The 12,653-nt window shown below is 36.6% G+C and overlaps 1 long non-coding RNA gene across 1 annotated transcript in view; it reads left to right on the top strand.

The window, feature by feature from the left end:
• The window catches only part of LOC121233223, an 18,104-nt gene extending 5,451 nt beyond the window's left edge, over window positions 1-12,653 (top strand). Inside the window, exons 2-3 of the long non-coding RNA XR_005932146.1 lie at window positions 2,080-2,082; window positions 12,355-12,653. This is a non-coding gene — a long non-coding RNA (uncharacterized LOC121233223). The remainder of the gene's footprint in view (window positions 1-2,079; window positions 2,083-12,354) is intronic.

Genomic DNA, 12,653 nt, shown 5'->3' with positions numbered 1-12,653 from the left:
AAAACCCTCATAGAGAATGATTTGTAAAGCTTGTCTTTTCCATTTTTTCCAATGAGGTAGAATTATTGGACTGTAGCAGTTTTGCTTCTGTATTGTAGTAGATTCAGCTTCCAAATTCTTTAAATCAAAAAAGTTGATAGACTTCTGCCATAGTTAAAAATAACTCTTTTTCAAAAAAATTAAGACTGGGAAGCTTTATCTTTATATATCTGCTCTAATAAGTGTGAAAATTCCACATGTCCAAACATATCAACTGTGAAGTTTATCAACAATATTTTAAGAATAAGTATTTATTGAGAAGGACAAAAATCAACTGAAGTATAAAGGAACAACTTTGTGAGAAAAACAGCAGTATTTTCCTTCACTTGGAAATTTCGCTTCATATTTTACTTACTTGGCTTTGTTTTGGAATTAAGTTCTGTGGTCCTAAAAGGTTAGTTACTTAGCAACTAATGGAATAAATTTAATATTGAAAGGCTGCAACAGAACTGATGCTACCAATAGACCATTTTGTATTTCATCACAGTTTAGTGCACTTTCTTTTTCCATTCCCCTTAGAAATGCCAAAAATTATCTTAAGGGAAAGTTACGAAACCATATATTGGAAGTTCTTCATTAGCTTCTCTAGCTCTGTGTTTAGATTTGTTAAATTGAACTGTGGAAAGTAAATGGCTTTCATTAATAAATAATTTTTCAGAGGCCTGAACTCACCAAAAGAAGCATATATAATGTGTTTAATCCTATCTGCCTTTTTACTGTTCTCTGTTAGTTATAATCAGTTATGGTGAGTCATTTGTGATGACTTGGACTATCTCAGTGCTTCAGGAATTAATTTTTGAACAGCGCCAGTCTTGTGAAAGATGTCAGTCTATTTATAAACTGCTGTGAAAATTGTGATGTCTAAAATTCTGAAATCTAAGATTGTGAAATTCTCTTTAGACCCAGCAGAATGTATAATACTGGGATAAAGCACTAGGACCTTCTCCTGAGGAAGTCTGACCAGCATGTGTTCATTGGAATTCAATTTTCCAGAAAATATTTTGCAAATTAAATTTCTGTCACATAATAGTAAGCCAAATGTTCACATAAAATAGATCTATAGTGCTCTTAAATAAAATACATGATTTTACAGGAAAAGGTCTCTTTTGCTCTTCTTTTCTCTTGTATACTTCAATTAGTGTCATGTTACTGGGTTTAGATCAACAATAATGATATAAATGGCAGGAAAAGTACAACTAACAATGGGGAAAAATGAATTAGAGACTCATTGAAAAGAGTTGGCTGATGTTACTGTGAGGCTGCTGTCTATATATGAAAAATAATGGTGATGGGGGAAGAGAGGGTTCCTGGCAATTGGATAAAGTTTTATGAACATCTTTACGACAACAACAAAGACCTGGAAACTGTAGGAGTCTGTATAACCTCAGTCCTTGGAAAGATCGTGGAGAATTTCCTCTTGAAAAACACTTCTGAGCATGTAAAATAAAAGAAGGTAACCAGGAACAGTTGACATGGTTTTAATAAGGCAAAACATGGTAACTAACCTGATTGCTTTCAACATTGCATTGAGTGGCAATGGGTGGAATGGGAGAGCAATGAATGAAATACACCTTGCAGTAGAATTTTTGACATTTTCTCTGCAGCATGCTTATTTGAAAATAGAGGAATTATAGGCTGAATGACTGGATGGGTAGAGATTTGGATGGACCACGTGGGTCTAAGGATAGTAATCAATGCCTTGATATCCATTTGGTAGCTGGTAACAAGTAGAGTATCTCTGGGTTGATGCTGTGTTAATATTATTCTATATGTTTACCAACAACCTTGATGACAGGTCAAAATACATCTTCAGCAAATTTGTGGGTGATACTAAAATGGGAACAACTAACACACCAAACACTAGAGCTTCAATCCAAATGGATCTTGACAAACTTGAAGAAGGATCTACAGAATCCTGCAGGGAGAGACTGAGACAACTGGGCTTGTTTAGTACATTGAAGGGAAGACTGAGGTGCAATCTAAATGGCAGCCCACAGCTCCTTGCAGAGAGTTAAAGATATGATAGACATAAAGTGGAAGATGGTGCAACAAAAGCCAGCAGCTTAAAATTGTTGCATGGAGTTCAGACTGGACATTAGAAAAAAGATTTTTACTAAGAAGGTAATATGACACCAGAACAGGTAACCCAGAAAACTTGTTGAATCTCCTTTCTTGGAATAGCTTCACAGACCAGCTCAGAAATCAAGTTTCTGAAAGAAATGAACAGCAATTAAAAGAACCAAAATTTTGGTATCACTGGTAGAGAAAAATATTAGTAGAAGAGAATGATATGATACAACATAGAAAGCATGAGTTAAAAGGAGTGAAACTGTGTGAGAAAAGAAAGGTATATCCTAAGAAGCCCAGCTTGATGCAGTTGATTATGTTTGGGTAAATGCAGAGAAAAGATGATGGAGTGATATCAAAATGATGAACAAAATTATTTTAGTGATTGTGTGAACTAGAGTGGTCTTAGCATGTCAGAGGCTGTGTAGGAGTTGAAAATACCCTACACATGCAGGACAAAGAAAAGCAAACAGAGGTAATCACAACCATAGAGGTATGACAGGCATTATGGTGTTATCATCATAGCTGATAAACGAAGAAAACAGAAGCTTCTGGAGAGAAAGAAATGGCAAGTTCACTTTTGACATAATAAAACTTGACCTTTTGATGGGCTACAGCTGACTGAAAAAGATGAAAAAAAGATCACAAACCTTTTAAAAAGAAAAAGAACATTTTAATGGTTTATATTTTGAAGTTTCTATTTAGATTGAAAACAAAAAAATATTTTTAGGGGTCCAGAGTTTGTAAAAAAAATTACAATTTTTTTTTTTGGGGGTGGGGGGCTGAGTTTAAGTACAGGAATACAACAAATTTATTAACTATGACATAACTTTAAATTCTTTGTCCTGCCAGCAAGTGTGTGGTACTGCCAGGTACACAGATTAATTATAATTACTCTGTAGACTTCTTCTTTACATTACCTTCAAAGACACAGAAGAAATTGAGGTTAAGGATAGCCACATCACATTATATATTCTGATTGCATGGGTATACAGAACCTTCTAATCTGATATAGTAGACAGCTAAAAGAATACTTCTTACTGTCATTGTACAATTCTAACAGAAGTAGTTTTAAAAGAAAAAAATACTACTGCTTTGTACTTTAGAGCTGGTTTTCACTTCCTTATTAATATATCTATTAATATTTGTGCATCTTGCCACATACCTCAGAGATGGCAATGTCTATTCTATTGTTTGTGTCCAGCAGAAAATCTCTTAGAATCTGTACATTTAATTGCCAAGTTTGAAAAACAGAGGTAGCAGTTTTTATCCCTATCTTATGATTATAAGTAATTTACCATGTAGGACATGAAAGTTGGAAACTTTTAAGGTGGAGTTTGATAAACTCATAAAGGTATTACCCTACAACATAATTTATGATAGCAGGGGAAATAAACTTGGTAAATTATCACATCCTTAGTGGTCTTCCACTACTAACAACTTCAAGAAACTTGTATAGTTTTGATGAAAACTACAAAACCTTCAAAGTCTGATATAAACTTCGAATGTAAAGATAGCATAAGAGAGGCAACATATTTATAAGAGCTGTTTCTGTTGTTCTTTGCCTTGATTACTGGTGGTGTTCAGTTCTGAGAGATTCCTTCATTGGCATTCCAAGTAAGTTATAAGCCCAGTCAGATAGGGGTAGAGAATAGATAGAGATACATATCTGTTATAAAGGACCTTGGAGGTTTATTATGGTTTTGCAGGTGGCATAATGAGCACAAAGTGGTCCAACAACCAAGGAAAACAACTCTTTCTTTGTGGTGTTCTGGAGTGAAAGTATTTTTAATATTGCATTTCATATTAGACACCACATTCCAAAAAATATATTGACAAACTGAACGAAGTTCAGAGGACAGCAAAAAAAAAATTATCAAGGAGATGGAGGGATTGATTTCTGAGGAAAGATAAAAAGAAGAAAGTATGTATAACTTGACTCAGCAATGATAAAGGGCAGGGAGAATTAGCAGGCTACAAATAGCCAATGGATTTAAACATTAAGTCAGAGAGAAATAATTTAGTGCAGGATAAGATTATGTAGCTAGAATATTGGCATGAAATTAAGGAAAATAAACTGTAAACTGAATGCCAAAGCAACCATTGCAGAATAGATTTGTTGACCTTCTGACTGGATTGGAATTACAATACAATAACCACTGTGACACTAATTCAGTTGATCTTTGACCAGTCATACTAAAAATATCATAGAGTTACAGGACAACACAGACTCAGAAACTAATATACTTTTATTTTATAATCAGATAGATTATCCTGGGCTGTGTTAGGAGGAGTGCTGCCAGCAGGTTGAGAGAAGTGATCCTTCCCCTCTATGCTTTTTCATCACTTAGTTCCTTTCTTTTCCTTAGTAAAAGGAAAACCTCTGCATGTTTTCCCTATGAAATTACTTAATTTACCAACTTTAAATATTAATTTATATCAATTTCCTAAGTGCTTCCGAGTTTTTATTGATTAATTAGGATATCTACTAGATACTGAAATGATTTTCATTGACATCAAACTTACACAATCGCTTATGGTATTACTCAAGCAACATTACTGAAATAAATTCTGTGTTGTGGGTTAAACCCAGAAGGCAGCTCAGCCTCACACAGCTGCTTGCTCACTCCCCCACAGTGGAATGGGGGAGAGAATCGGAAAGGTAAAAATGAGAAAACTCATGGGCTGAGATAAAGACAGATTAATAAGTAAAGCAAAAGCTGCACATGTAAGCAAAGCAAAACCAAAGAATTCAGTCACTACTTGCCTTAGACAGGCAGGTGTTTGGGCATTTCCAGGAAAGCAAGGCTTCATCACATATAATCTTTACTTGGGAATACAAACATTGTAACTCTAAATGTCCTCTTTTATTGCTGAGCATAACACCATATGGTGTGGAATATCCCTTCGGTCAGTTGGGGTCAGCTGTCCCAGCTGTGTCCCCTCCCAGCTTCTTGTGCACCCCCAGCCTACTCGCTGGTGGAGCAGCATGAGAAACAGAAAGGCCTTGATGGTGTGTAAGCACTGTTCAGAAATAGCTAAAACATCTCTGTGTTATCAATACTGTTTTGATCACAGCTCCAAAACAGAACACCGTATGAGCTACTATGAAGAGAATTAACTCTACCCAGACAAAACCAGTATAATTGTGTCAACATTCTTGTCCCAGTAAGAGTTAGAAGAATGGACAGTTAATTTGTGCACTATCTTAGCAGTTATAGCATTATCAAGAATGTGAAAGACCTGGCATTGATTTGTATTTCTGCCTGAAATAAGGACCTCTCAGAGGAGTGTTCGAATTGCTAGTTTGTTCTGGATTGGATAGGTTGATGAGGATCTAAGGTGTTCTTGTTAATGCTTTTGGAGGTTAGAGAAAAAGCAAGGGTAAGCAGGGATGAATAAAGCTGTTCCTCAAGAGAACAGAAACTTCAGAATTAGCATGTTTGCAAGTGAAAGCTATTTTTTTGTAAACCATTAAAAGAACTGGAGCATGAATTAGAATCTGGAGTTATCCTTGCTTCAGTGAGGATTCCAATAACTAGGCTAAAGAACTGTGCTTGCATTGTTTTCTTTTCTACATTAAGAAATCTATACTTTTACCATGAAACACTGCAAATAGATGAATTTGAACTTTGTCTTTTCTTGTGGGATCCTAAATTCTTCACTCCCCACTGCAGAATTTTTTTAGCTTTGTAGTTTCCATGCCTTTCTTGGAGTTGTCACTGATCTTCCTAGGCAGGAGTAAAAACTGAATTGCTACAGCTCATTTGCAGGTGAGATACACCAGCCTTCCTGCTGGAGAATAAGAGATGTGGAAAACAGGACCAGGAGAAAAAAGGTGATAGGGAAGGACAAGAGGACCTCATTCATGGGCATCTTTTCTTCTATTGTCTTTTAATCAGGAGAATGCTCAAGTCTGAGTCTCAAATATTTTCTACAGCATAATACAGGTACTTTCTTACTTGGTGTTCTGGTCTTTGTGGATTTCATTCTCAGACATTTAACTCCTCCCAGATAATGACACTACTTACCTAATTCAGGGCATCGATTTCCGTTTTATGATAGAGACATTACAAGTTTGATTTCACACATATAGTAATAGATGAATCTTTATGTGATGTTAGCCTGCAAGTGATGACCTTACTTATGAAACATTAAGTAATGACCTCAGAGCTTGTACTTGTTCTGACATCTGTGTTTTCTTCCAACTGCAAAATCAAGAACCATTTTAATGCCTGATTTCACTATATATAAAATGACCAGAATGGACCTGTAAGCTCTAAGATGTCATGAGGAAAGACACAGAAGACAAACATAAGGCGTAATGGAAAGAGTTTTAAAACATGAAGAGAGAGAATAGAAGCTAGGTGAATAGATTATTTGGATGTAAAGTACAGGTTAATTGTGTCAGGGCCCTAAGGACACTATCAGGCCTCACTGGCCTTGCCCAGCCTCACCTGGGGCCTCTGTGCAGCCCTGCCCAGGGCCCATGACCCCATTTCATCCCCCTGAGGCCTTCACTCCCTGCCCCAGTGACCCTGCATCAGGGCTGGTCTCCACGTCCCCACAGCCCTGACCAGCCTTGGGCCCTGCCGAGCCAAGCCCACCTGCAGGCCCACGTCCTGCCCCAGTCTCAGCCCCTCCCCATCCCCAGGGAGGTGCCCGATGCCAGGGGCTCAGGCTGCCCCCAGCTACCCTGCTCCCCCGCTGGGGTGGTGGGACAGGCCCTGGCTGCCAGGCCCTGCCCGACCAGCCTGGGGATTCCCCAGGGCTCCCAGTTCCCAGCCCCCAGGGAGCTGCTGGCTCACGCTTCTCCCTAACAGAATATACTCAGAGAACAACTTACAAATGGGTAAGAAAGGATTCTTACAAATCATCAGTCATTTGCCTCAGGGAAAAGGAAAACACTCAGCTGTTGTGCAACTCAGCCCCACGGACAGCTTTCTGGTTTTTTAAGGTAGGTGACACACTGTATGCTATTTTTCTCACGCAAGTGAAAGTTTTCTGTGCTTTTTTCAGAGCAGCATGGTATTTTCTGTTAACGTGTTTTCTGTAATCTTGTAAGGACTTCTTGGAACTGCAAAGCTTAAAAATAATGATGTTTTCATTCATATACATCAGATATATGTACATAGCAACAAGATATATATACTTAGCATTAAGATTATGTTAGCATTGCATTTACAGTTGCAATGCCATTGTACAGACAGCCCTTGAAAAACAGTTTTCATTGCATTGATAATTCAAATAAGTTTTGAAATTTGCCATCAAATGTATGGAAACCTATCAGTGTTCTAAAGTTTGAATTTAAAATGGCCAAGATTATTAAAAACAAGTAAGTCGTGGTTTAACATTTTATTAGTTCCACCTTTTTCCAGCTCTTTGAGAACTCTTCAATTTATTGCATTGAATCAGTGTCCTTTGAAAGTGCCCTGATTATGTTGCCCTTGCAATTCCAGAAGTCATATTTTAAAAAGGTCAAAATGTTTACCTTTATAACAGAAAAAGTCATAGCTACTTATTGGTCTTGAAGTTGTTTCCTGTTCTGTTCCCCTGATGTTAATTTCCGTGCTTCAGCTTTCTTATTCTCTTTTTCTCTTAAGCCTGAGGTATATACTTTTGATGTACATAATTCAACACAAATAAAAATCAAACCAAATAGAAATCAGCCCTTTGATATTCTAAATACATTGCTAAATTAATCTCTTTTCCTTACCTCTGTTTTTTGAAAAGGACACTGCTGCTTTTGAGTTACTGACGGAGTAATTTACCCTTTTGATGCATACCTCACTGCTCTTCTGGAATTATCTTTTTGTTCTTCTGTTTTTCACCAAAAAAGTCAAAGCTTGGCCTTTTAAGTGATGATTACCTTTCCAATGACCGTAAAGGAACCACAGGTTTTCCTTTTATAATTGTTTTAACCTGTTCTCTGCTTTATTCCCGAATACTTCTTCTGAAAGCTCAAGGGAGAAATTTTTATCACTGCCGAGCATGGTCCCATGCACAGTTGATAAATGTTTCAGCCCAACTCGTGGAAGTATGGATGAAGCAGTGACAACAGCAAAACTATAGAGCCTCTTAAAGTGGTTTTGTGTCTAATGGCATTGAAACTTACTACTTTAGTGAAAGATCCACTATTGGAAATCCTTGATCCCACTTCAGATGCTTGTTCCCCTCACTAGTGCCAAATGCTGAACTGATTGATGTCTGGTCTTGCTCAAAATGACATAACAGAGATCATTCTGGGAAGGTGAGGATGCAGAGATAATTATATATATATTTAAAATGAATTTCAGTTTGTGGATTATGAAGCATAAGGGACAATTTCTGACCATGTGAAAGTTTTGGGTAGTTTTTGTGATTAAAGAGTGGTAGGTTCATGAGAAAGTTGTCTTGTTGAAAACTTTGTATATAGGCATAATGGAAAAAAAGTTGCCTTTAGCACAAAACAAGAATCACTTTATTGATTAGATGAAATTTAGAAATTTAATTTCTATTAATGAATTAGAAAACACTAAAGACTTGTAATGTGTTAGTTTTGGTAACTTTGGAGAAGGTATTTGTAAGATTTATCTATTTTTACAAATTATTAATGAAGTTACTGTAATCCTAAAAGAATTTGATAAAATATTTATAAGGATATTTTGTGTTATAATCTTATAGTTTTAGAATTGGTGTAAATGTAAATAAATTGACATATAGCCAATATAATGAGACTCTTGAAATATATAGTGAAAATATCCATAAAGTCGTAAACTGAATTTATAATTTGTAACAAATAATATTTTTTTTTATCTGGCAATCGTTTTCTTCTGTCAGGTCAGAATGTTATATATTCTAGTATAAAAGGAATAAAAACTTGATAGGAAAATGTTGCTTTTTAAAGATTTTTATTTTCATAATAAATGAAGTTAATTCTTTCTCTGGATTTCTCATCATGTAAACCTCTGTTTTTTACATAACTTTTGTCTGGATGACAAGAGAGAGAGTGGTCTATTTTAAAAAAAGAAAAAATGACCCCTCTCAGTCTTTTCTGTGTATGAAGTCCCTCTGTCTTAGGTATGAAGTTATTAGCTGTGGTGGCTTGGTAGCATTTGACACATTTCTGAAACCAGTATTCAGTCCAATGTCCTAAATATTGAGTGGTAGAGGTGACAATTAGACTTGGAATTGTGTGACAGAGGAATGGACAGGCCCTGTGTTGGAAAATTGAGGGCAGATTTTTATTCTTTTTTTCCTGTATTCTTTTCAGCATACAAAGTTTTTTCATTATGACTTTGTCTCATGATGGATTAAAGTAACAGATAATTCAAAAGGGAATGAACTCTTTGCTTTATATAAACAAAAATGTATCAGTCAGCTGGGCATGAAAAGAAGTCAACCTCTTTTAGAAAGAGCATTTGTATGATATTTCTAAGTAACATTACACTGTGTTCTGTACAACTTTCACAAGAGGTCAGCTCACATTATGGCCATCTAACAGTTTGCTGTTCAAGCAAAGACTGAAAACGATTTTGCTGCTTTCCCCACAGCCTTTCTTTTCATCTACTGTCCAAGTAGATAGTTGCAACATTTTTTTAAAAAGGTCATAAATGTAGATATTACTAGTAATTCCTCTCCCCGTTATTTGGCCGTGGTTTGAATAGAAGCCAATCTGATAATTTTACCTGTAAGAATTCCAGCAGAAGCGGGACATAGAGTGTCTTGTGGACGCTGACAAACCTTGGACCTAAGCTTAGTCCCTTGTTGCTTAGCATTCCTTGGACTTGAAGAGTTCTCAGTATTATCAAAATCAGAAATTTGGCTAGTAAACAAACTATGCATCTGGAGCTTAACAACTGATCTGATAAAAGTCATGTGTGTATCTACACAATGCTATGCTGATGCCTGAGCTAAGAAACCTGACAGTATAGTTAGGCTAATTTTGTTTCTGAGTCCAGTTTGACTAAAAACCTGTTTGGCTGAATTCCTGAATTATGGTAGCATGAAGAAGCTTAAAGGCTGTGATTGTCAGAGCTCTTAAGATACCCATAGGTCTTAATGACCCTGGCCAGCCTCACTTGGGGCTTCCACCCACACCATCTGCCTTGTGTCCCAGGAGTGTCAATTAAGCTGAGGCCTGATCATCCAGCCTCCTTGCCTGGGCTGTGGCTTAAGTGTACCTGTCCTGGTTTTGGTCCTGTTTCCTGGAAGGACCTTGGACCTACTCTGTAGGTAGCTTGCCTCCTGAATGGACCTCTTACATGTATGTTACATCTTGCCTCTAGTCCTGTCTTTGGTCCTGTCTTCTGCTGCTCCTAACTGGATTCCCTGGATAGACCCTGTGCGTGGTTCATCTCCTTGCCTTGTCTGGGACTTTTGGTGGACCCCATTATGAGTACACTGACCAGTCCACCCCAATTGGTAAACGCACTGCCCTGCCAGTGCTGTGGACACTCTTGGTTGTTCTTCCCTGTGGAGTGGCTCGGCTCTTTGTGTTCCCCTATAGTGATACAATGTGGTGACTGTAAACTGGGAGGAAGGGGGATACTAACAGTAAAAGAAAAAAAAAAAAAAAGTGTCAGACAAGAGAATACAAAAATCTTGGAGCGCAGAAGACTGGTGAACCTCACCTTGCCTAAAAAGTAAGAGACTGATGCACCAGCTAAGGGCGAAGTTGTCTTGTAGTATTCCCTTCTTGTCCTAGTGAAACTGTTCCACTGTGTAAAAAATGAATTCAAGATTAATCAGATCACATCAAGTTTCTGTTATTGTAAAGTGAGAGCTTTCAAATTCAGTGCCTGCTGTTATCACTGTTCCTATGGTTTGTCCAACAACTACTGGTTATTCTCAGTTTGTAATCTCTCATTTTCCCAGTGCAGATGTAATTTTATATGTATAACTGAACACTCTTTAGTGACTTAAGACTTAAAAGTGGAATCATCCAAAATGCATCTGAATATTTTAACCACTAAAATACAGTTATTGGACTTTTTTTTCTTCTTCTTTTGGGCACAATAACTATTTATTTTTACAAAAGGAGAATATTTTCCCCAAAAGAGAGCTTGAAAGACACCTTTTATAAAACACTTCATAAGCCTGGTGATTAAAGTATTCCTGTGTTCCCAAGAGCACTTAAACCATCAGCTTTCTAAATAAGGAGATTTAAAGTTGGGCTTCTTACCTGCTTGCATACTCTTTGACCACTGTCTGCTGTATTGTATAGCAATATTTTGCTGTTTTTACTTAAAACTCCATCCTGGAGCAGAACAGAACCATTTACACTGCAAAATAGCAGTAGCTAAAATGCCTTCTCTCCCATCAATTTTTTATTTTTGTTTTTTTTTTACAAATGAGCATTTTCCTGATTGAAAAGCTGTTGGCAGAAAATGTCTGACTAGCCCTGATCACTTAAACTACATATTTGAAAAGTGAAATCACTGGAGAGTGTTACTTACTGGGAACATTTGTACATTTAACAAAAGTAGAAAAGAAAACAAGCATTGATGTCTGTTTGTTTCAACAAACATCCTCAAGATCGTAACTAGATATCTTCAATCAGTAAATGTCTTGGGATTTTGCCAAGATTTCTCAGTATCAATTGTTGCTTTAATCTGGCAGAAACTAGGAATAACTTCCTAGAGCTGAGCAGCTTCTAAAATATTGTCCTGTTAAGGTCCTAAGGTTAATCTCTGGAATATATTTTTACAACAGTTAAATACAATTTTCTATGCAACATTTATAGTGTTGCTATAAATGCTTGCTATTGACAAAACACTTATAGATGTTCTATCAATATAATAATATTCTTTCAACATTCTGAAACTGTTTAAAACAAACAGACTGTGTATTTTTGAAGTGTATTGTATGTCTTCATTTTCATACATCTGTTTATAATGTACATTCCCGACAAGCCTTATTCTACCACAGGCTTAAATTGCATCTTAGCTACATCTGGATGGATATGTTGTCCTGAAACATCCTTTAATCCAATTTTGTTTCTATATGATGCTATGGTATTGCATTAGAAGTTCGTTTTACCACCTGAAAGGTATACATCTTTCTCTAGCAGCTACATCAAACTTTACACAAAACAAGATTATTGTACGAAAGTATTTATCACTGTATTTCATAAGTTTTTTGATTATATATCATTATGCATTTATAAACAACATTGCACCCCCCAAAATTCTGGGGCCACCATGAAATAATAGACACACTTTTTCCTAACCCTTAAATAATTGTGTAATTTTTTGGGAAAAAAAATAGCTGTCACAGTAGAGACGGACACGACAAACATCAGATTGTGCCAAAATGGCTACTTTATTGTTCTAACAAGCTTTTTTATATCTTTCTTCAGAGTATGTGTTCATATATGATTGGTTTAGTTAGTAACTAACAATTCATGATTGGGTAACAATTTTAGCTGCATATTCGTTAAGACGGTTCTTCTTATCATCTTCTTTCCCAGGACTTTCCAGACTCTCAAGGATACACCACAAGCTGCTCAAGGTCACGCTGCTCACGCACTGTCAGGCAGTCGGCAGATTTGCTACATTCCCCGACAA

This window comes from Aquila chrysaetos, chromosome 1, assembly GCF_900496995.4.
Source record: "Aquila chrysaetos chrysaetos chromosome 1, bAquChr1.4, whole genome shotgun sequence".
Taxonomy (NCBI): domain Eukaryota; kingdom Metazoa; phylum Chordata; class Aves; order Accipitriformes; family Accipitridae; genus Aquila; species Aquila chrysaetos.
This window is presented reverse-complemented; position numbering and strand designations above follow the sequence as displayed.